Below are 20670 nucleotides of genomic sequence, written 5' to 3'. Positions count from 1 at the left end.
TTCTACCAGCGATTTTGCTCTTCGAACTTGCTGGTAGTTACAAAAATAGGCTTTATGCGTACTCCGTAAAACCGCGAGGCATTTCGAGGTCAGCATCGCGCGTTGTACTTCCTACGAAGTTGACACTCCGAAGACACTTTAGTAACGACGACCGCTCCAGCGGAGTGACATTTCATGGGAGTGTTTCGTTCCAAGTCTGTGTGGGGATCTCGAAGGTTCAAAAAATGTTTAACCGGTGAATTGGAAGTATTGGTTTTTCTAAAATCAAATCTCCCTTGCCCATCCAAACCCTCGAAAAAAATCCTTGTTTCGAAGGATTTTGCCTTCTTTTGAAACTAATGAGTTTGTAGTTTCAACTTTACGTTTAATTCCACAGAATATGGTTATAAAAAAAGTCATGCCTTTTGAAAATGGTCCTGGTTTCGAAATGAAACTGTCCAGCGAAACGTCTCGTGTATATTTAGTTGTCAAAGTATTGCTGAGAGTGGTGGAACAACCGGAGAATAGTGACAAAAAGCAATAGAGAGAGAGAGAGAGAGAGACGAGGAAAATTGCTACCGAAAAAAAAGTCTTCACCAAGCAGAGCTCCGGAGGCACTGGTTGCTTCTCCGGCTACTGGTGGCTTCCAACTATGCTCGTGACTTTCTAGTTCACTCTAGACCGGCTCCCCGGCTAACTGGATGAGTCCCCGTGTACCGCGACGTGCATAGAACAGGCGAGTTGCAGCGTAGCTCAAAACACCTCGACATTTAACGACCCCATGACAATACGATCACTCTTAAGGTTTCTACGATAATATCAATCCTGTTAATGATTTCAAGAATAGAATAAAAAAGTTTAAACCTGCTTACGAACAATTTTAATACCAATGGAATGTTAAGAATTTTTTCATTTAAAGAAATTCGTTGTGACAACGTGCAAGACGAAGGTCCTTCTTCCGAGCTTCGACTGTCGAAATCAAGAATGAATCGGATCAACGAAAAATAGTCAAGTTTCCATTGGGCCAAGTGTTGAATTTTCCGTTGAGAAACTTTTTTGCACCGAGGATAAATCGGAGGGTGTTCAAACAAGGCAGGAGCGTTTTTCTCCGGCTGACTCTTCGCGTAATTTCTTTAGCACGAAAAGTGAGCTAAATGAAGAGGAAAGGAGCCGCTGCTCGAAGCTCCTATAGAGCAATAAAAGCATATTATGCCGCAGTAGCCTGTAAACTGTGTCTTGAAAACATGTACAGAAAGAGAGCCAGCACACTTAGTGCGCAGCTCGGTTTCTCTTCTTCAGCTTCCATCCTTATTTCGCTGAACAAAGAAGGTGCAGTCGGATTCTTTGTGTGGAAGACAACAAGAAAAAAGGGACAAGATGTGCAAAGTAAGAAAAACAAAACTGGCGAAGCGCATCGGGTGGCCATGCACCGGAAGTCTCCCCTTGACCGTCGACAACGGCGGGTCGCGCGCTCAATTTTCTCTCTCCCTCCTCTTCTTGTTCAGCCTCGCCATCATCATCGTCATCTTCATGAGGTTCTTCATTGGTTTCTCACTCCCCACCAATAGTTTTCGTCTCTCGTAGCATGAGCGATCGCTCTTTTCTGCCTGCGCACTTCCATTTCACTGCTAACTTCCAGATGAGATGACGAGGCGATGATAAGAGTTTGAAAGAAAAAAATGTGAGGCTTCTTCGTTATACAAGAGAGGGACGATCTTTTTCCCTCCCATGCCATTCTTCTGCACTGTACTTTTATCGCTCGCCTGGTGAACTTGAGGGTCGTCTCATACCGGCCAGAGATTTAAGGCCGAGACTCTTTCAACTCGATCTCGATGAACTGTACGTAATTTGCTTTAAAACGCAGGAAGTGCGCGTATGCAAGTCTGTTAGGAGAAGACACGACGCTGAAGCTCGCAGCGTTCGAGTCCAACGAAATGATCGAGAGGACCCTCCAATAATTCGAGAAATTCTTCAATTTTGTTCCCCGCCGGATTTGCAATTCGTAGTTTTTCAAGCTGCACCGATACTTCGTGAAATAAATCGTCGGTGAGTGACAAATGTTTTTTTCCTTTTCGTTGGACTCGAACGTTGCAAAGTTCAGCATCGTGGAGAAGACTCGCGCACGACGTCGACGATTTTAGGCCCGAGAGATCGATGAATCTCGTTTTTTTCTCATTTTTTCGTTCCTCAATTAAACTGCACATTTTAAATCAGTCTAGACGAAGCACGAGTGAAAACTGCACGCGATGAAAAATCCACGCGTTTCCAGAAATCTTGGTATTGCGAGGAAAACGAAGTCGGTTTCTCGGACAAAGCGTGAGGTTGCTACGAGCGTCTCTCGCGTTCACAAGCGCACGTGTGTCCACGCACCACGCACACACCGACGACGGCCGTGGCGTGTTAGGGAAGATGAACGCTCGAAGGTCGGTCCGTCGCACCCGTTTCATATTTTCCACTCCTGCGACCGTTCAACCGGGCTTGCGATCTTGACCATCGGGCTTCACGTGTACAGGCATAGCATACGTTCGAGCAAACGTGTATTGTTTTTCAGCGAAGTAGGCCATTGCACTGGTACACAAGGCACACGCGTAAATCGTGGGATCATCGAAACGAGAATAAACGCACGTAAGGAAGTCGCTCATGCGTGCGACCTCGGCTCTTTTTCATACCTCGCGATTGAGAAATAGCTAATTGAGATTTCAAACGTACGCGGTTGAGAATTTTCGATCGAAACTCAACTCTCGTCCGATTTTTCGCGCATGCGATGCACCTTCGGACGATTCTCTTGGAACTTCCATTCATTCGGTGCTCCGCTTCGAAGCAGTCGAAGAGCTACCTCGTCCGAAATATTTTAGCGAAAAAAGTCCGGTTCCGAGTAGCTTCCGAGTTATCCCGCTGCTGCGCAGCATAAAAAAATGATAGCCCAATTGAGAGGGTTACGCTAGAAAAAGCTGCGCACCCGCGAAGCGAGAAAAAGATGGACTCTCGCGCATAATGCAAATTCGACGCGAAGGATCTCGCGTTGCGTAATGTACGAAGAAGGAGAGAGAAGCTGAAAAAAATGAGGCAACCGAAGATAAAAGGAGACGAAGAGTGAGGTAAATTGTTGATGCGTTCCGGTGTTCGCTTTGGTCTTGTGTTTTGCTTATCCCAACGGATGATCTATTCTCCTGCAGCTCGGTGCTTTTCTGTGCTCTCCGACAACGACTCTACGCTTTGGAACAAACTGACGTTACGTTCGACGTAACGATTCGTGTCCAACGAGCTAGAGAAAATTCACCCACATCCGGTTTTCGTTACCGCAGTACTTAATACCTTAAAGCACCTCATTTTTTGCCTCTTCCGGAATGAAGTTTTCTCTTGTCACGAATGAGCATTCAATCGAATCAATAAACCAGTGTTGCGATGCTCCATTACTCGACGTCAACAGAAATACAAACGGAATTATATTTCTCCATTTCTTTTGTTGCAATTTCTTCATAAAAATCGCCTTCAACTTTCGCCTTCTGTGTCCACACCCAAGAGAAGGAGCTCGGGCGAGGGGCGTTATTCGCCAGCAATTAGAATCGCTTAAACACAATAATGCCCGACCGTACGAATGTGCTCGTAAACGTAAGTATTTTTCTGATGTAACAAAGCAGAGAATCATTTTCTCTGACAATGAGCGGTGTTTCCGAGCCCGGTGGAACGACGAGTCCAACTTTCTCTCAAATATGTGAAATACGCTGGGAAAATAATGATCTTGACGTAACTTCGGTTTGGTACTCCGATTAGAGCGAACAAGATATCGCGACACCGAGTTTTTTGGCCAGCTCATCGATCGGACGAAACCAATTTCGATTTACAGCTGTCCTTGTCTCCAGATTTAATGCATGCTGAAAAAATTATCGCGTTGCATCACCGTGGCACGGATAGCTCTCGGAGCGTTAGAGCGAACGAAGAATAATCGAGAATAATAACGCCTCAGTACACTGGGAAGTTGATCATTACAAGGTTAAACATGATCAAGGATGATCGATCATGACTTCGGAGTCGAAAAAAGAGCCCAAAATTATTTTAACTCGTATAATTACCGGTACATAAGTATAGTAATTCGTAAAAAGTGAAAAAATAATATGGTCAAAGACTCTGCAGTATTCTCCATATTAGATTATGTATGGTCAACGACTTCATAGTTTTGTCCGTGTAAGAATTGTGAACGAAAAACACTTGGCAATGTTGCGATTGTAATATTCTGTATTGGTGTTTGAAGTAAAGCTAGGTTATGACCGCTGGCGGCATCATCTGTCAGTTGTGACGTTGCCACATTTTTAAATACTACTTCGTCGTTCTCACAATTCTCAACCGGAAATCAACACTTTTTTGTAAGATTATTTTGTTGAAAACCTCGTGAGGTACGATTTTTCTATTTTTTACCAAATTTTGAATGACCCATTTATCATAAAATAGGTTTTTTAATGAATAATCTTGGATTTTGGGGGAGAGAAACCGTGTTCATGGCATTTCCGGTCGATCTTTTTCCATCGTCACGTAAAATAATCATCTGCATAAAAAATTTCAGGTCAGAATCTTGGACTCGACCTGGTGATCATCCTTAAAGGAATAAAATAGTTTTAGATCAGACTGCAGATTCATTCTCTCCGAAAACGTTGTAGTCAAATGCAGAAAATTCTTCCAATAACATCAATTGCTATTGAATCAACCATTTTTTTCTCAGTGTAGATTTTTCGAAGTGGTACGATCCGTTTTTACCGTTACATTGTCAGGGGCTCTTTCAATTTACTTGCGGCCCTCTTGTCCGTGTTTTGCACACCAGAATCATTGAAACAATCACGAATCGGATATCTTCGAAAAAACCACCTATTAGATATCTGAAATCGGGTTCTACGATATTATCAATTTCGCCTTTCTGATCGTGGGTTTCCAAGGAAAAGGTGACTACCGCGGTTCCCCAACTCGCGGATCATTCAAACGCAGCGAACGTGTTTTAATTCAGTTTTTACCTTAATGCCGATTTAGGACACTTTTTCAGTCGCAGCTTTTGATGCTCGGAAGAAAAATTTAATTTCCGGGGCACAAAAATATATTTTTTATTTCCAAACGATAAAAAATCCCAGAGCATACGAGAACGGGAACGAAAAATCTCGGTTTTTCGAGAAAATTATTGGGAGATTTTTTCACAAACGACACACAGCAAGAGATCCATCCGAGGTCGATAGACAATCAACCGTCGATGCTTTGCTTGTCGGTTATCTATCTTTCATTATCAGCTCCGGATATCACGAATATACGATGATAAAAAAAGGGCACACAGTGAAAATAACGAAAACGAACGAAACCAGATTGATCGATGAAGATTGTGAGCCAAGAGCCGGTAAAACATCATCTTATCTCAATAACAAAAGGTAAAATAAGAAGAAAAATTGGTGTTTTCTTTTGCCCGACGATCGAGCCGAATGAATGAGTCCATTGAGACTGATAATCTTTCTAATTTTACCTTGAAATTCAGTGCTCGTGTACACACACGTATACCTATAAACTCGTACGGGTTTCTTGACGTTAAAGTTTCCGCGAGAACGAAGCCATGGCAGTGTGTAATGCAGCGAGCGAGCGATGGAGAGAAAGAAATAAAGAACCTGCGAAGCACTACGAGGATATGTAATTGAACGATCGACCTCGTTTTCCGAGCATGGGACGAATAGTGTATTCACGAGTACATGCTTAAAAAAAAAAAACTAGTATGTTTAAACTGCGAATACATTGCACTCGGTAAATAAATGTAAAGGTAAAAGTTGCGGAGTTCGATGGTATTCTGAGAGACTTTTTGAAGAGAAAAAACATTCCAATGGGCGCAGGTGCACGTATCGAGCTCTCGAGAAAGGTGGAAGAAAGAACTCCCCTGATCCAGAGGAGTTCGTGCAACAAAGACTCCAAGGATCGTTGCGTCCTCCGCAGCGAGGACTGAAAAAAAAATTTTCGAAGAATAGAAAATCCTACGGTTAAAACTCGGAAAATTGTGTATCAATCGAGAATTCTTTTTTCAAGAGTGCGTTTTGCTCTCCCACAAATTCAACAAACTGTCCAGTGGGAATCGTGAATAAAAAAGTCCTCGGCGAATATTTCCAACGACACAGCACAAACGCCACGTCATAAATTGACGCGGGTTTCAATTCGCAAGTAAACGAATCTACGGAAAAGTCCGATTTGTCTAACGAGTTTGACCCAGAACGAAGAGAAAAATTGAGAACAATTTTAATCTTTGTTTATGTTGAGAGCTTGTCCGAGTTCGTACGACTTCCATTCGTCACAAGAGCGTGAATTCGAAATGGAAAGCCGTGAGAGAAAACCATAATGGAAAGTACGAAAAAAAAGGAGAACGAGGTAAGAATAAGCGAACGACAGAAATCGCGTTAGAAACAAACGCCCCGACCTGAAAAATGGAACATTTCTCTCCGGCGTCGAGATCAATCTTTATTTCGCTTTTTAATAAGAGGCCAAGCAGGGCAGAAGAAAGTTGAAATAAAAAATGCTGTGCTGCTTCGAGATTAAAAAGGCCTTATACACGTGTTTAATAAAATATCGTGCATGTGCCCCTGGGGCAACTGATTAGATCACTCCGTGTGCTGCACTGCTAAGTCGTAATGTGGCTTAATTAATGTGTTGCTTCGCTAACGTGATTGTAATGACGCACGTGCAAAGTATCATATAAAAATTGCAAATGCTGTTGCTAAAACTATTCTTCCTCCTTCGAACATATTTGCAGGTCGTACTTTTGCGTCTGCATTTCCATCAGAGCGGATGCAAGCAGAATTTAGACACTCGTTCGATATTCTCAGTTTTGCGGGATAAACGAAGCCAAAGAAATGATGAATCACCGAATCATTAATGAATCTCATTTCAATCGAATCTGTTTGTGATTCATGCAGTAAAATATGAAAAAAATATAATAATGATTTCATCGAAAGAATAAGGAAAGGTTTTGTGACACGATTTTTGAAAAACTGCGAATTGAAAATTTGGCAGAAAACAAAATTGGAGATTTACTGGAATTATCCGTTACTTTTTTAAAATCATTTAGTTGGACTCTTTGCGTTGCAAACTTCAGCGTCATTTGAATAACGCTGATCAATGAAAAATGTTTTCTTCCGAAGACTTGGCTAAAGCCGAATGCCTCAAATGATACACATACGTAATGCTATGATAAAATAAAGATATTCGAAAGCTTGGGAGGATGCGAACGATGATGTTCTCCATAGATACAGACACAGAAAATAGGCTCTGCTGATGGTATATTCCGCCTGGAAGACGGAGCGGTTCTTCGCTCGGATCCTTCAGCCAGTGAGGAATCGTCGAGTCGGTATAGTATGCGTAAAATATATGAGCGTGTACGCGAGCAAAAGCAAGTGAGCACCGAGAAAGACGATACTACGGCTACGAAGGTTCCGTTATATACTCCGGTCTCGTGGATCGACTCTCTCTTTCCCCCTCGCCGTTGAACGTTCGCTCCTTCTTCCGTCGGTATATACATCTACATAAATATATAAACATATTATCTCGAGGACCAAACCCAACTTCAGGGGAGAATAAGAAGACGAAGGCTGCTGCGGAGGAGACGAGGTTTCGTTGCTTCAACACGGAGCCGATCTCCGTGCGTTCGTTGCTCGCGTGTACGCCCTTTAGCTTCTCCTTTCGAGGCTCCGTTCAACGTTTCTCGTGTGCACTGCACACGTAGGACGTGCAACTTTAAGATCTTCCTTAACACGCTTTCTTTTTTCACTGATTCGCGCAAGAGTTCAAACGCCATTTGCACACAAATACGCGACGCGTTGAGGCTTGCGATGTGTTTGCGATTTATGAGTATTTATGCGTCTACGGGTTTATATTCGACGGCATTATCGCTGTGAAATACAAGAGACGCGAGTGAACCTCGTTTGAGAGTGCTACTAACCTATTACGAGAGGCGTAGTATCGACCCCCTCCCCGTCTAAGGCTGCCTCATTCCGTGCCGTTCAAACCTCACAGATTCCTCCTCGATGGATGCGATCGTCGTTGCGAGGCTATTATTTCCGCGTTGACAGACGACTGCGGGCTTCTAGGAATCCGAGGGCAGCCATTCACAAATGGAAAAGTTCCTCTTGAGATCATTCGGGTGTAAATAGCGAGGAGGCGATATGGGAATAGGTTTTTGTGTGCCATCTCGATCGGCGATCACAACTTTTATTGGAGTATATATATCACTCGCGTTTGTGTGACTGCGTGACGCTTCTACGAAGGGACTCTAATCTTGACCACTTTCAATATTCATTTGGAGTCATATTTTCCACTTGGGAGGAAAATTATTGGAAAGCTGCTTCCGGTAGCAACGATTGGGCGGAGCTCACCATAAAATTATAATTTCATGATTTCTTTCTCGAACCGATTGACAATATTGAAGGATGCGTGCACCCCGCAAGTTTTATGACGGAAATCGAATGGATTACCCGATGGACTGCTGCTGGAAAAGATTTAAGGTAGATCGCGCGCGTAGGATCGTATTTTATGGGTGTCTAAATTGCGTCGATTTTTACTTCCTCGTTAGAGATATTATCAATTTAAATTAATGTCAGAAGTGTTAATTTAAAATTGTAAATACATTTTTTCAAATTATTTTTTTGATAAAATTACAAGCCGTTAATTGAACGGGGATCCAAATTTGAGGTTACGCGAGTGCTCGTTACCAATTTCGTTCAATCTTTAAGGTAACATATCTTAATTACTAGTAAGACTCGAATTTTTTTCCAGACCTTCGTCATGTACTTCATTGTTATTGTGTACTTTTTTCTTCATATTCAAACACGTTTATCTAAATAACCAATAAGACGAACCTTTTAAAATTTAATATGAGTGTCAGTCGACGACTCCTTTAAACTCTGTAAATATAAAATGACGCTGAAGTTTCCAACGTTGAAGTCCAACGAAATGATCGAAAAAACTCTCCAATAATTCCAGTAATTCTCCTATTTTGTTCCCTGCCAAATTTGCGATTCGTAGTTTTTCAAGCTGCACCAACGATTCGTGAAATAAAAAATTGGTCCTTACAAACCTTTTTTTCGTTCATTTCGTTGGACTCCAACGTTGGAAACTTCAGCGTCGTAAATTTCAAGACTTTCTTAAGAAAATAACCATTACCCCGAATAAAATCAAAGAAATTTGAAATTGAGCACCGCGACTGACCATGTCCAAATTAAACCTGGCCAAGATGACAGTTCCATCGAAAACAACGAGAGTTCAAATCTGTCACCGTTTTCTCGAAAGCTGTTCACGAGCGTGCTCAAGTTCGATATTGGATAACTCGATTCGCTGGAAAATCCGTGTCATCTGACATGGATCTGAGGTCGTCGTTCAGGAATCACTGCGCAATACAGCTCGCTTCTTTTGCTCTTATCTACTCACTCGATTTGCTTCGATAACGAATATAAGTTATCCCCGTTTCATGATAGCCAATTCCCGCAGTAAATAAGTGTACTATGATTGTGTTTATGAAATTTGCAGCGTGTGCGGGGAGGCACACGTACGCAGGCTCCAGTCAAGCGGATAATTAGGATGCTCGCGACTGCACGGAAGCTCGTTTGCGTTTCGATTCATCTCCTCCTCCCGTTCCCTCTTCCTCTCGAATTGCTTCTCTCTTTACAAAAGTCTATTTCACTTGCCAGGTGAAGCGTTCTGTTTCGACGCGAAGGCGACTCGCCGCTCTCCTCTCATCTGCCTATTCCTGGTCTCTCAATTTCTTCATTCCTTACGCACCATTCGGCTTTTCCTTGCACTCTCTACCTCTTGGAGATTTCGCGAGCCTTTTTTCCCTTCCGCTTTGCAAAAGCGAGTCCCAGCTGCACGAGCAGGCACACAACACGCGCGGAGACCAACTTGATTATTTACAGTTAGCCACACGCTGCGCCCTAACAGTACACACGAGACATCCGATTCCGAAGAGATTTATTGAAAAATAAAACAGAAACACAACAGCCAGACAGCCGCAGAAAGAGGTAAGAAAAACAAGGATATTAATTACCCGATAATTATTAGTTTTTTGCTTTTTTCCCCATTGCCACTTGGAGATTTATTCAAATGTTTTTCCCTTCCGCACTAATCGGTTAAAATTTCGTAGTTTCATAGGTTAAAGATGCCCGGGCTCTCACGAAGAAGAGGAGCTTGTTCGCGCGATTACCACACCGGGATCAACGAGAAAAAAGCTGTATTCAGTGCCCTCTCGGAGTGATTCATTTCCCATACGAATAGATTAATCATTAATCGATAGTCTATGAAACTATAAATATTATATAAATTAAATAAATAATAAATAGGTATTAATATATTAATATGAATATAATATAATTAATTAATTGATTTAATTAAATTTAAAAAGCCTGTAATTTAGGGGACCGTCGTGCCCCACCTTCCTCTATTCAGTTTTTAAATTTAATCAATTAATCAATTAATTTATTATTTATATTGTATTAATATTTATTCATTCATTTATATTTATTTAAGATTAACAGACTTTTAGGGGGCCATCGTGTCCCACCCTCCCTTAAATAAATAAATATAAGTAGTCGATAGCCTATGAAAACTATAAAAAAAAATAAAAATAAAAAAAATAAAAATTAAATAGAGATATCGAGGCTATTGTCATCGTGAAATACGTTGAGGCAATGGATTTTGCGAGTCTCTTGGGTGTCTGGAGTAATGAGGAACACGCAAGGGCGAGATAGATGCGAGAGCAGTGAAGAACACGTTATCAAAGGATTGCTCGTTTGTGTACATTCGCATTTGCCCGCGCGGTACACAAAGAGCACACGACGCGCGTACTCCACACTCGCATCACAGCGACGTGCGTATTCTCATTACAAGAACGGGTTGACTCCTCGCGCACTCGCGGCCACACGGCTGAGAGATAGTTGTCTCGATCGTTGGCTAGAAATTGCTCGAATAAACGTGAAAATTAGAGAACTCGGTGCTCCAACATTTTCAAGTTTTACCGGCGCACTTACGCGTTAGTCCATCGTCAATTCCAGGAGTTTTCCTGCGCTATTTAACCGGTTTCTCAAAGTGATCCGTCCCGTGTACACGCGGTGAGATCCGCGTACGCGTAGCGAGGTGCGTCGCACATGACCGTATACACGCGTCCATTTCGCACGGCCTCTTTACGCTCCCTTCAATGAGACGGATAGGAAGAAATTTATACAATTTCTAACTATCGATTGATCCGGTTGTGTCTCGCAATGATTCATTTAATCGTGAGAAAACCGAGCGCGAAAATCTCCGTGTATCTACGATTGTGGAATCATTAGAGGCATTTTTCGAGTAAAACGAGATGGAACGGTGGAAAAGTAGTTTTAGTTTCAAGTAGTTTTAGTTTCAGGAATGAAAGCTCGCAGGAAGCGAGTGCCATTTTCCTGCTGCACGGTACTTCCGGTCTTTTTCTCTTTCTTCCTCTCCTTCCCTTTCCCATTTCTCTCAACTCTCATTCATATATTCGCGTGAGAATCGTGCGAGCCGGAATTACGTAAAGTATTATTTTAAGCACATGACAATGAAAATACGTTCATCACCGTCATTAAGAATTCGCCTGCCTCTCCTTCCTGCCCCCTAATCGTTCTACACGCCATCTTATTTAGCGCAAACATGCGCACGCTCAGAAAAAAAATGAATTCGGAGCTCCGTCGCATGGCTCATGAGTTTCAACTGTAATTCCAGTTAATTATTTTATTATTAGAATCGTTTTTTTAATTAAACTCAGAGCAAGTCGTGGGGGCAGTCCATATGCGCGTGCACGCCTTCGAGCTGTCGCAGTCTGGACGTCGGCGAGGGGTTAATCCCTCGCTCTCAATATCCGCAGACTTCTCGAGAGTTTCAACGAGCTCGAACTTGCGAACGTTTCGAGACTTAAATCTCCAAGTGTAAAAACCATTTATCGACGAGATCGCACGACCGAGTTGCGTGAACCGTTTGCATGGGGGTTGAGAAGCTTTAATTTCGTACCAATGAAGAAATGATTCCTAATACGTTGCAAGAGCGCGAAAAAGCATTCGCACTTTTGCTTCTCCATAGCTGGGTGCAACTGCGATTGGTTTTCTGCGGATTGATCGGTCCTTCTCATTAATAAAAAAATATATTGGTCAATCGGAAATCGATCGTTTCTTCACAGTCACGTTTTTCCTCTTCGGCCAGCTAATCCCCGATCCCCGCAGTCGTGTCTCATTTCCACCTCTTTTTAGTCGCCTCAACGTCGCGTGAGTACGACGAATCAAGAAGAGTCGGTACCGGGCGATCGCTCGTAAACGTTTATCAAGAGAGAAGTCAATGCACTTCGCTGACGCTCGTGGTGCACTGTCCCCGCCAATGGAACACTCGTACTACGAATCCCCGTACACACGCGATGCCCGCACCGAGAATATACACACAGCCTCGATAAAATGCCTCTTTGCCACACCGACGTGAAAAGCGCCTCGGGACTCCCAGAGAAATCACATACACGCGCGCGGACGGATATCTCGATGACTTGGAGAAAAAAGGGCGCATCGGGAATCTATATATACTCGATCACCTGGCGTCGGAGCTTCCACAAATACACACGCTCACGCTTCGCGGAGCAAGTTCGTAGGCATTGGCATTGTCGTTGTCCAGGTATGCAGGGCCGAGCTTGCTCTATCCCCTCGCGCTCCTCGCTCCCCAACTCCCTCGGCGATACTCCACCACAAATACTAAGCTTCTCGTGCTCTCGGGTACGTAATACTACAAACTCGTTTCTAGTGGATGGAACGAAGGTTTTTTTCATTTTTCGAGCTTCGTGCACGTTTCATCAGAGATCGACGCTTTTACCATTCCCATCCTCGAGACACTGTTCTCCCGCTCGTACCCCTCGCGTCCTCCGATATACACGACGCCCGCAACGCACGTGTTTTTCTTCACAATGAAACGCTCCCGCGTGCGTAAGCCTTCAGCTGCGAACGCTCTTTGGAATCTCAAATCCTCATAGAATACATGAAAAATGAGGAGAAATGCGCCTGGGAGGCAAGAAAAAACAAACCTTTGTCAGCATACTCGCTTCTCTGATACGGATTGAGAGACGACTTGTTATACTGCTCGTTAAGCAGGCGGAACCGAAATGAATTTCGTCGAGCTTACCGGTTATTTCAACTGAAACAATCGCCCAATGACGCTGAACTTTGCGAGTCCAACGAAACGATGTAAAAAAAGCCTCCGATAATTCCAGTAATTCTCCAATTTCGCGTTCCCTGCTGAATTTACAATTCGTAGTCTTTCAAGCTGCACCGATACTTCGTGAAATGAATCATTGGCGAATTACAAATGTTTTTTTCCTCTTCGTTGGACTTGAACGTTGCAAACTTCAGCGTCGTATCGATCAAGCTCTCCGGATCTCGACGCCGTATCGAATTCACGACTCTTTTTAGACGATCCGAATATTTCTGTGTCTTATAAAAAACGTTCTGCTCTGCAGTCTTAACGAAATACATTTTGCAATGTCCTTCGAGATTCTTTTTGACAACATAAAACGTCAATAATTAACGTGAAAAAGAAAACTCTCGGAAATGCCTCTTAAAAAACATAACTGCGGCAATTCTTTGACGCCCGTATCACTTCCCATGATCGATTCGACTCATGAAACTTCTCTAGTTTAGTGTCGCAGAAAATAGTAAGTACTCAACTTAACCGAGGTATTAATCTCCGGAGCTGATCCGCGCACACCTTTAAAATAAGATTTTAGTACTTAATTGGACTCATTAAAAAGAACCTACGATATTTCAGAGGTGAATTTGTGAAAATTCACGCGGCAAGAGCCGGAAAGTGGCATAATCGTAATTGAATACTCCCTATAAGTGCGTATGCATAAATATTAAATGGATTTCACGACTTAATGTGAGTCGCGGGCGCGTGGGACTGTTTATGCGTAGCGTTAATGCGCGTTGGTGGTGAGTCTACGCGCTCTCGAGTGAGGCATAAACCGAAATAACGTTGTCGTTGGAATGCACGGGCAACTTTCTGCTCTCTCTCTCTCTCTCTCTCTCTTCCTCTTTCTCCTTTCCCCAGGGAATTCGAGTAATCTGCGAGCAGAACGCTGCAGTCTTGTTGACTGCAGTAGAACTCGAAATATATATACAAGTTGCAACTGCACGAAGTCCGTGTTACAACAATACCCTGGTCGACATTACTGTGCCCTCACGTTCGGTCCACACACTAAAAAAAAGGGAAAGAGAGAAAGAGGAGGAGAGAAAAAAAGGTGAAAATTCCAAACTGCCGGGCAGCCGTGAGCTCTGAATCACTCTGACCGTGTCCAGCTGGTGGGATGAATCAAAGGGCAAACACATTTTTCGACAGATGAGCTTTTGTCAGTGAGAATTCTACGCGCTTCGTGACGCTCACAATGGCCACGCCGGTATCGACTACTTTTCACGAATAAACATGTTCACGGTTTCTCCAAAATCATCAACGTTTCTCAAAACGAGCCGCTCGGAGAAAATTGCCGAGGAAATATGGATCGACGATTTTTCCAGCACTCGGCGCCGCAGCGCCATTTCATAAAATGGGTCGAATTCCTCTCGGAGGTTCGGACGTGAATTTCGGCGGTGCGAGAAACAAATGGTCCATGGTCGTTTCGAACGAAACGTTTCGAACGCTTCTCGTTTTTCAAATATCAAAGAATTCGGTTCGAAGAAACTTCGGTACAGTCGCGACGTTATAAAAATCTGTACACTTGGTAATTCAGACTTTTGGGACGCGACACGACGATCGCGGAATACGCCTGTGAGACACGTGCTCCGAGGAGAAAAACTTTCTAAAATCAGGTATTTTCGACCTCATAGAATTTCGAAAGACACGCCGTGTCCAAAGATTCCCCAGCAACTCGGTGCAAAGTGTCCCACGCGGAGTGACAGAGGCCGCTCAATTGTATACGAAAAATTAAAATCGTTCGTTAAAACCAAACGACGAAACAAACAAATTGCGAAGTAATTGAAAGTTTTTTTAGATCGTTTCGTCGGACGTAGCGGACTTCAGCGTCGTAAAAACAAACAAGTTTCGTGTTTTGGTTACTTTTTGCTCCGCGAGCAACGTAGAGCCGAGCCGTCGGCGATGCAAATCTATCGGGAATGCGTCGAATAAATTTCGAATTCCCGCTTCGTATTCGATTCGCCGATATAGTTTTCTTATGAATCACGGAACAAGTTCGAAGAACCCGACGAAACGTGGTTCCGCTTGAGCACGAAATCGCGAAAGATCGATGCGAAGAAGGTGAACAAGTTTGTGGACTCTGAAAATAAAAATTTCTCAAAATTTTCTCAGACTTTGTCATGGGCAGAAAAGTCTAGGGTCGAGTGGAGTAAAAATTGATTGTGCAGCGGCCCCCCGAATAAGAATTACTCAAGATCTCGTGTGCAAGACCTTGTCCAATAACCTCCCACGATTGTCGCCGCGCACACGCGTGAAACAGGTTATAGAAACGTGCCGATGAATCGAGAGAAGTGTAAGAAACCGAGAGCAAGTAAAGCTTCCTGATTCCTCGATTAGCTCGAGCGAGGCATGCGGGAGGACGACGAATTCGCTCGTGCGGAATCTCCTCTCTCAATGGTGCAGATTCTCGTCTTTTTTCAAGGCGAGTCCGCCGGCGCGCGAGCTCTTTTTCGACGGAGAAAAAGAACGAGGTCCGAGGTATCCACGTGCGAGGCTTGCCTCGCACGAATAGCTTATGTCTGAGTCATCAAATCTCCGAGACAACTTATCTCGCAAACCACCTCTCCTCGAAGGACTATTTTGCAAGGATAAAAAATATTTGCCTGGCTGTTTATACCAATGGCCGATATCCACAGCTCTTCGGGGAAGAGAAATTTCAGGGGCGATGGATTTCTCGTGTGCAGGGCTCATTCCTGTGTAATTACGGGTTGGAATGACCCACGAAAAAGTGGCCATTGACGTAGGTTTTTCAAGACCGTTGGACAATCATCGGCACTCATTTTACCGAGGCTGAAAAACAGAGCGGTTGATCTACGAGTAACGCGAGGCTATTGCGTCACGTCGAAGCAACGATGACACTGCCTCGTTGTTTTCGCCTTTTTCCAATTATGCAATACTCGATACTTATGCAAATTGGAACGACTGAAAAATTGCCTGTCACAGGAAGTTCGAAGCGGCTGTGCCAAGCGAGCTAATGATTCGCGATTATTTCGAACTAATTTGCTCGTGATTCGAGTATAGTTCGAGACCGTTGGAAACACGCGAGGAGGCAACCGCGAGCGTCATCGTTGCACGCTTTTCGATAAAAGATTCTGCGTCTGTGAGGATCGTGATCGAAAAAGGTCAGATGTGCGTGGGTGCATTTCTGTGTGTGAACAATGAGAAATGTACAACTTAAACTTCAAAGATCATCGTAAACGCCCTCGAGCATCTGCGATTTGTTTACGCGCGTGCACGTAGGACACTCACGTGGAGCTTAAAATCGGAAGCCTTGGCCTCCTTTGGTACTATTTTTTGTATGATTTCCTCGTGAAAAATGTGGGTCAGGTAAATATTTGTTACTTCCATTCCCCGCCCGATGTTACGATTTTTCAAATGAATCTCATTTTCAACTATTTTCTCTTTTCCTTGAGTTAAATTTGCCAGTCGCGCCAAAAATAATATTTCCTACGAAACAGCGCGCGCGCGGACATTCTATATTCCCATTGAAATCGGACTTCTCGTCGTACTAATTTTCGATTCTTATGACATAAGCATAAACAGAGCACAACAATCTCGTCGCATTACGTCTCTGGTTCGCGATACAATTTTGTAACAGCACCGGGAAGTCTCGGTTCGTATTACTACCACTGAATTTCGAATCAACTTTTTTTTGTAACATAAAACTAATACGAGCGTGTAGTGAATGGGTCGCGGGTAGGTGTTGTTTCGAGAGAGCAGCAAGGACAACTTCGTCGATGTATGTATACATAGATAAATACCGGAGTGTATGTAAAAAAAGAAAAAAAAAAAAAAAAAAACAGGAGCGACCGAGTCAACAGCGTCGTGTTTTTGTGGTTATAATGCGGTAAGCAATAGAGAACGCAACGTGACGGTTCCACGTATTCGTTTCCTCGCCCAACGTTTTTTGTCATCTTGTATGTGTGCATTGTTTTTTTGTGTTTATGTTTCGATAGGAAATATAAATATTTCGAACGAAATAGGGTTCATTAATGGAGGAAATACTTGCATTACTTTGCCTCCCGGTCCGCTTCGCACAAAGCCTCTCTTCGTGCAATTAAATAACGAGCACGTGGATCATGTGCACGAGAATCGTTCATTCGTAAGAACGTGCACGCAAACTCTGGCCGCCCGCAATCAACTACGCTCATAGTCCCCTTCGCGGCATGAAAAAATACCCAACTCCCAACGCGAAATCATTTTTAATACTTAATTTCCTATACAAGCAATTATTTTGGCGATTAATTTGTTATTTTATGGTCAAACTTTTCGCACGAGCGGTCAACGGTTTCTCCGTTATTATGTTTCAATGGAACAGTGGGGAAAAACGATATTTTTTCTCGTTCCGTACGATTTTTTTCAGGCGAATCCAAAGGTAAATAAGTCTTTCGTTGCGCGCTTAAAAAATACACAGTACGCCGTTTTACAGTATAGCTCAACTCATTTCGAGCAGACAGTTTCACCAACATTCGAATCTTCGTTTATTGCATGCGTGCATTAAGCACGAGAGCAGGGAAAATGAAAAATAAACTTACGTTTTCGGACTGGGTGGAGCGCCTCTGTCGCGGCACACAGAAAAGCGGCACGCCGCTTTCTCGCTTTCTCTCCAATATAGCGGCTGTCGTTGTTACTTTTTCCAAAGAAAACTCGAAATACGCTTTACAATTTTCGGAATGACGAACTCTTTCCACGAGACACTTTTCACTATTTTCGATCGGTTTGACAATAAAACGAGCGACGACTGCGGATTACCGCCGACCCTGATTTAGCATGAAATAAAACTCGAACTATTATACGTGCAATTACGCTCGGACATAAATCATCGCCCGCTATTCAGCACTTTGCAACAGGTATATTCTGTTTTCTTTCTTTTTCGAATATCCCACTCCAAATCTCTTATTCCGGGCACACGTGAAAAGAGGCTAAGAAGCTTCACTCTTTCTCTTTCTCACTCCCGAACACGCACATCATAAGAGGCAAAAGTAACAGTAAACGCCACACAGGAACTAACTCATCCTAATATGGAATTGTTGAAAATGCATCAACCTATGAGTTATTGAATAAATTGCGTTTAATCACTGTTTTCTAAGATTCGTACGACACGAACGTTATTTTTCAAATTCATCCACGTATCTTGTTATTGATGCGTGTTCTTGCCGTTGAATAAATAAAAATTAACGCGAAAGTCAAGACGTTTGATCGTAAAGTCACGTCCGTGTATTCCTCGTCAAACCGGACGTTACAGGACGTGCTCTACGAGCTCGAGACACTGTCGGACAATGCGTGAGCGAGTACACACGCACCGCACATACACGCACACCCGCGGACACTGAATTTTGAGGTTTTATCAGTTTTGAATCGATGTCGCGTATATCGTCTTCTCGCAAACGATTCGAATGAAAACCCATCACCTGCGCTATGCACGCGTAATCCGAAAATACAAGAGAAAAAGAGCGAGAGAACGCACGCGCGCGATCACGATGATTCGAGTTGTGCGACGCCAACAGGTCGCGCGTCGAGGATCGACTGAGGGACTCTACGCTAAGCTGAGCCGGTCTCAACCGGCAACCGGCAGCGCTACGAGAATCCACACCCCACGCTATAGCTATACTGTGCCCGTATCCTCCCTCCACTCGCTCACAGTAGTTCTCTCCTCTCTCTCTCTCTGTACAGCAATAATCTCACGCGCGCTCGACTCCTTTCTGAATCATCGAATTCTTCATAAATTCTCATTCTACACATCAAATACTCCCCTATTTTTTTTCAAACGTGGACGATTTTTTTTATAGAGGATTTTACAAAAACAAATACAAATCACTCCAAAATATTTACTTACTCCATATTTACGATGAAAAAAAACTGAGATTGCCCTTTATTAGTATCAAAATTTGGAAATAGAATCCTCTTTCGTTAGTTGCCACTGATGTTTTGCGTAACGATATTTAGTAACGATTCAAACGAATGAAATTGTACTCCGATTTTTTTCTCTTTCCTATTTTGAGCATACACGAATTCGACGACATTTCAACCTGTCTAAAGTTGTACCATTGATACCATTGAATTAAAAAACAAAACTTTATGGGTGCTCAAGCAATCCATCATTAAATAAAACTCAAAATACTACATTAAATAAATCTGTGTAATTATCCAAATTATTCGCAATATATTTTCCACTTGGTGGCGCTCCGGACATTAAAATCTCAAGAACCTTCGGTTACTCTGCGCTCCGTGAATTCGCTGCAATTTGGGCCTTTTAGTTGAGAAATTATCGGGGATTTTAATCTTGCAGTCATCTGGTCATGTCCAAGAAAGGCTGACATTACCACCACCACCACCACCACACGCGTGTTTCGTCCACATCCTAAAGTATTCAGCGAAGACAACAACGTCCGGTTTACAAACGATGACGAGAACATTCATCTTTTTTTTCATTCAATTATCCCTCCTATGTTGATTGAGAAACTCGGAGCTATCTCGAGTACCATCTTTTTTCGACCCTTTTACAGCGTGAGCAGTAGCGACCTTCGCTCGGATTTTTTTCTGCCCAAACACTTTCATTTCAAGTTTTAAAACTTGAGATTGCTCAATGGAAAATTGTTGCGCAGTTGAAAAAAATTACACTAAAATTGCCAATCCGCTGGCAGCTTATCGACCGAACAAGATCAAAGCTCGAAGAACACTTTACTCAGCATACACGATAAACAAAAAGAAAAAACTTCTTGTAAAAGTAATTTATATACGTAGGTTTTTCAAAATTGTGTATATAAAAAAAAGAATATAAATACTAATTGATAATTCCAATAATATGTAAAATCCATTAAAAGTATCAACAGTGTTGTTTCAGTGCAAATCGACGTTAGAATAAAGGAGATGATATCGTTATTTTTTGCACGACTAACATGTTTTAATGGAAATCACTCAGTCAAAAATTCGACCAAGTTCTCGAATGTCTACCCCACGCCTAGTGAATGATAACGAAAGAGAAAATAATTCATTCGAATCGCCACTGAGGAAAGAGCTTCGATAAAAAAAAAGTGTGAAAATAAAGGGCGCAGCAATATTTACGAAACATAATTTCTCGCGAGTTACACCCGAGGACGTTTGGATTGCACACATTATACGTGGAAGCATCTACTTTCCATTACTCACTTCCTCTGTGGAAAAAAAGTGCAGAGAGGGAGAGAAGTTTTGAGGATTTAGTTAATTAAAGCGGAGCGAAACGCGTCACGCGAACATTAACGTCGTCGGGTGTGGTTAACACATTGGCGCACCCATTCGTCAGACATTATAGTGGTACTTTGCATCGGTATACCTTCACGAGGATTAATTTACATGCATCTGTCATAGGATTAGGCATAAAAATATCCGCTTCAGTGATCTACGCTCTTGTGTCGGTTAAAATAAAATATTTCAGAGTCCATCGTTTGTGGTCCGATGCTTTGCAATTTTTTTTCAATTCCAATT

At 42.8% G+C, this 20670-nt stretch overlaps 1 protein-coding gene across 2 annotated transcripts in view; it reads right to left on the bottom strand.

The window, feature by feature from the left end:
* LOC122407351 (signal-induced proliferation-associated 1-like protein 1) overlaps positions 1 to 20649 on the bottom strand; it is a 46899-nt gene extending 26250 nt beyond the window's left edge. For both annotated transcript variants that reach the window (XM_043413509.1, XM_043413510.1), the window contains exon 1: positions 17742 to 20649. The gene's annotated coding sequence lies outside the window, so the exon portion shown is untranslated. The remainder of the gene's footprint in view (positions 1 to 17741) is intronic.
* Between the last annotated feature and the right edge of the window lie 21 nt (positions 20650 to 20670).

Source organism: Venturia canescens, chromosome 2 (genome assembly GCF_019457755.1).
Source record: "Venturia canescens isolate UGA chromosome 2, ASM1945775v1, whole genome shotgun sequence".
NCBI classification, from domain to species: domain Eukaryota; kingdom Metazoa; phylum Arthropoda; class Insecta; order Hymenoptera; family Ichneumonidae; genus Venturia; species Venturia canescens.
The sequence above is the reverse complement of the archived record's forward strand: the minus strand, read 5'-3'. Positions and strand labels throughout refer to the sequence as shown.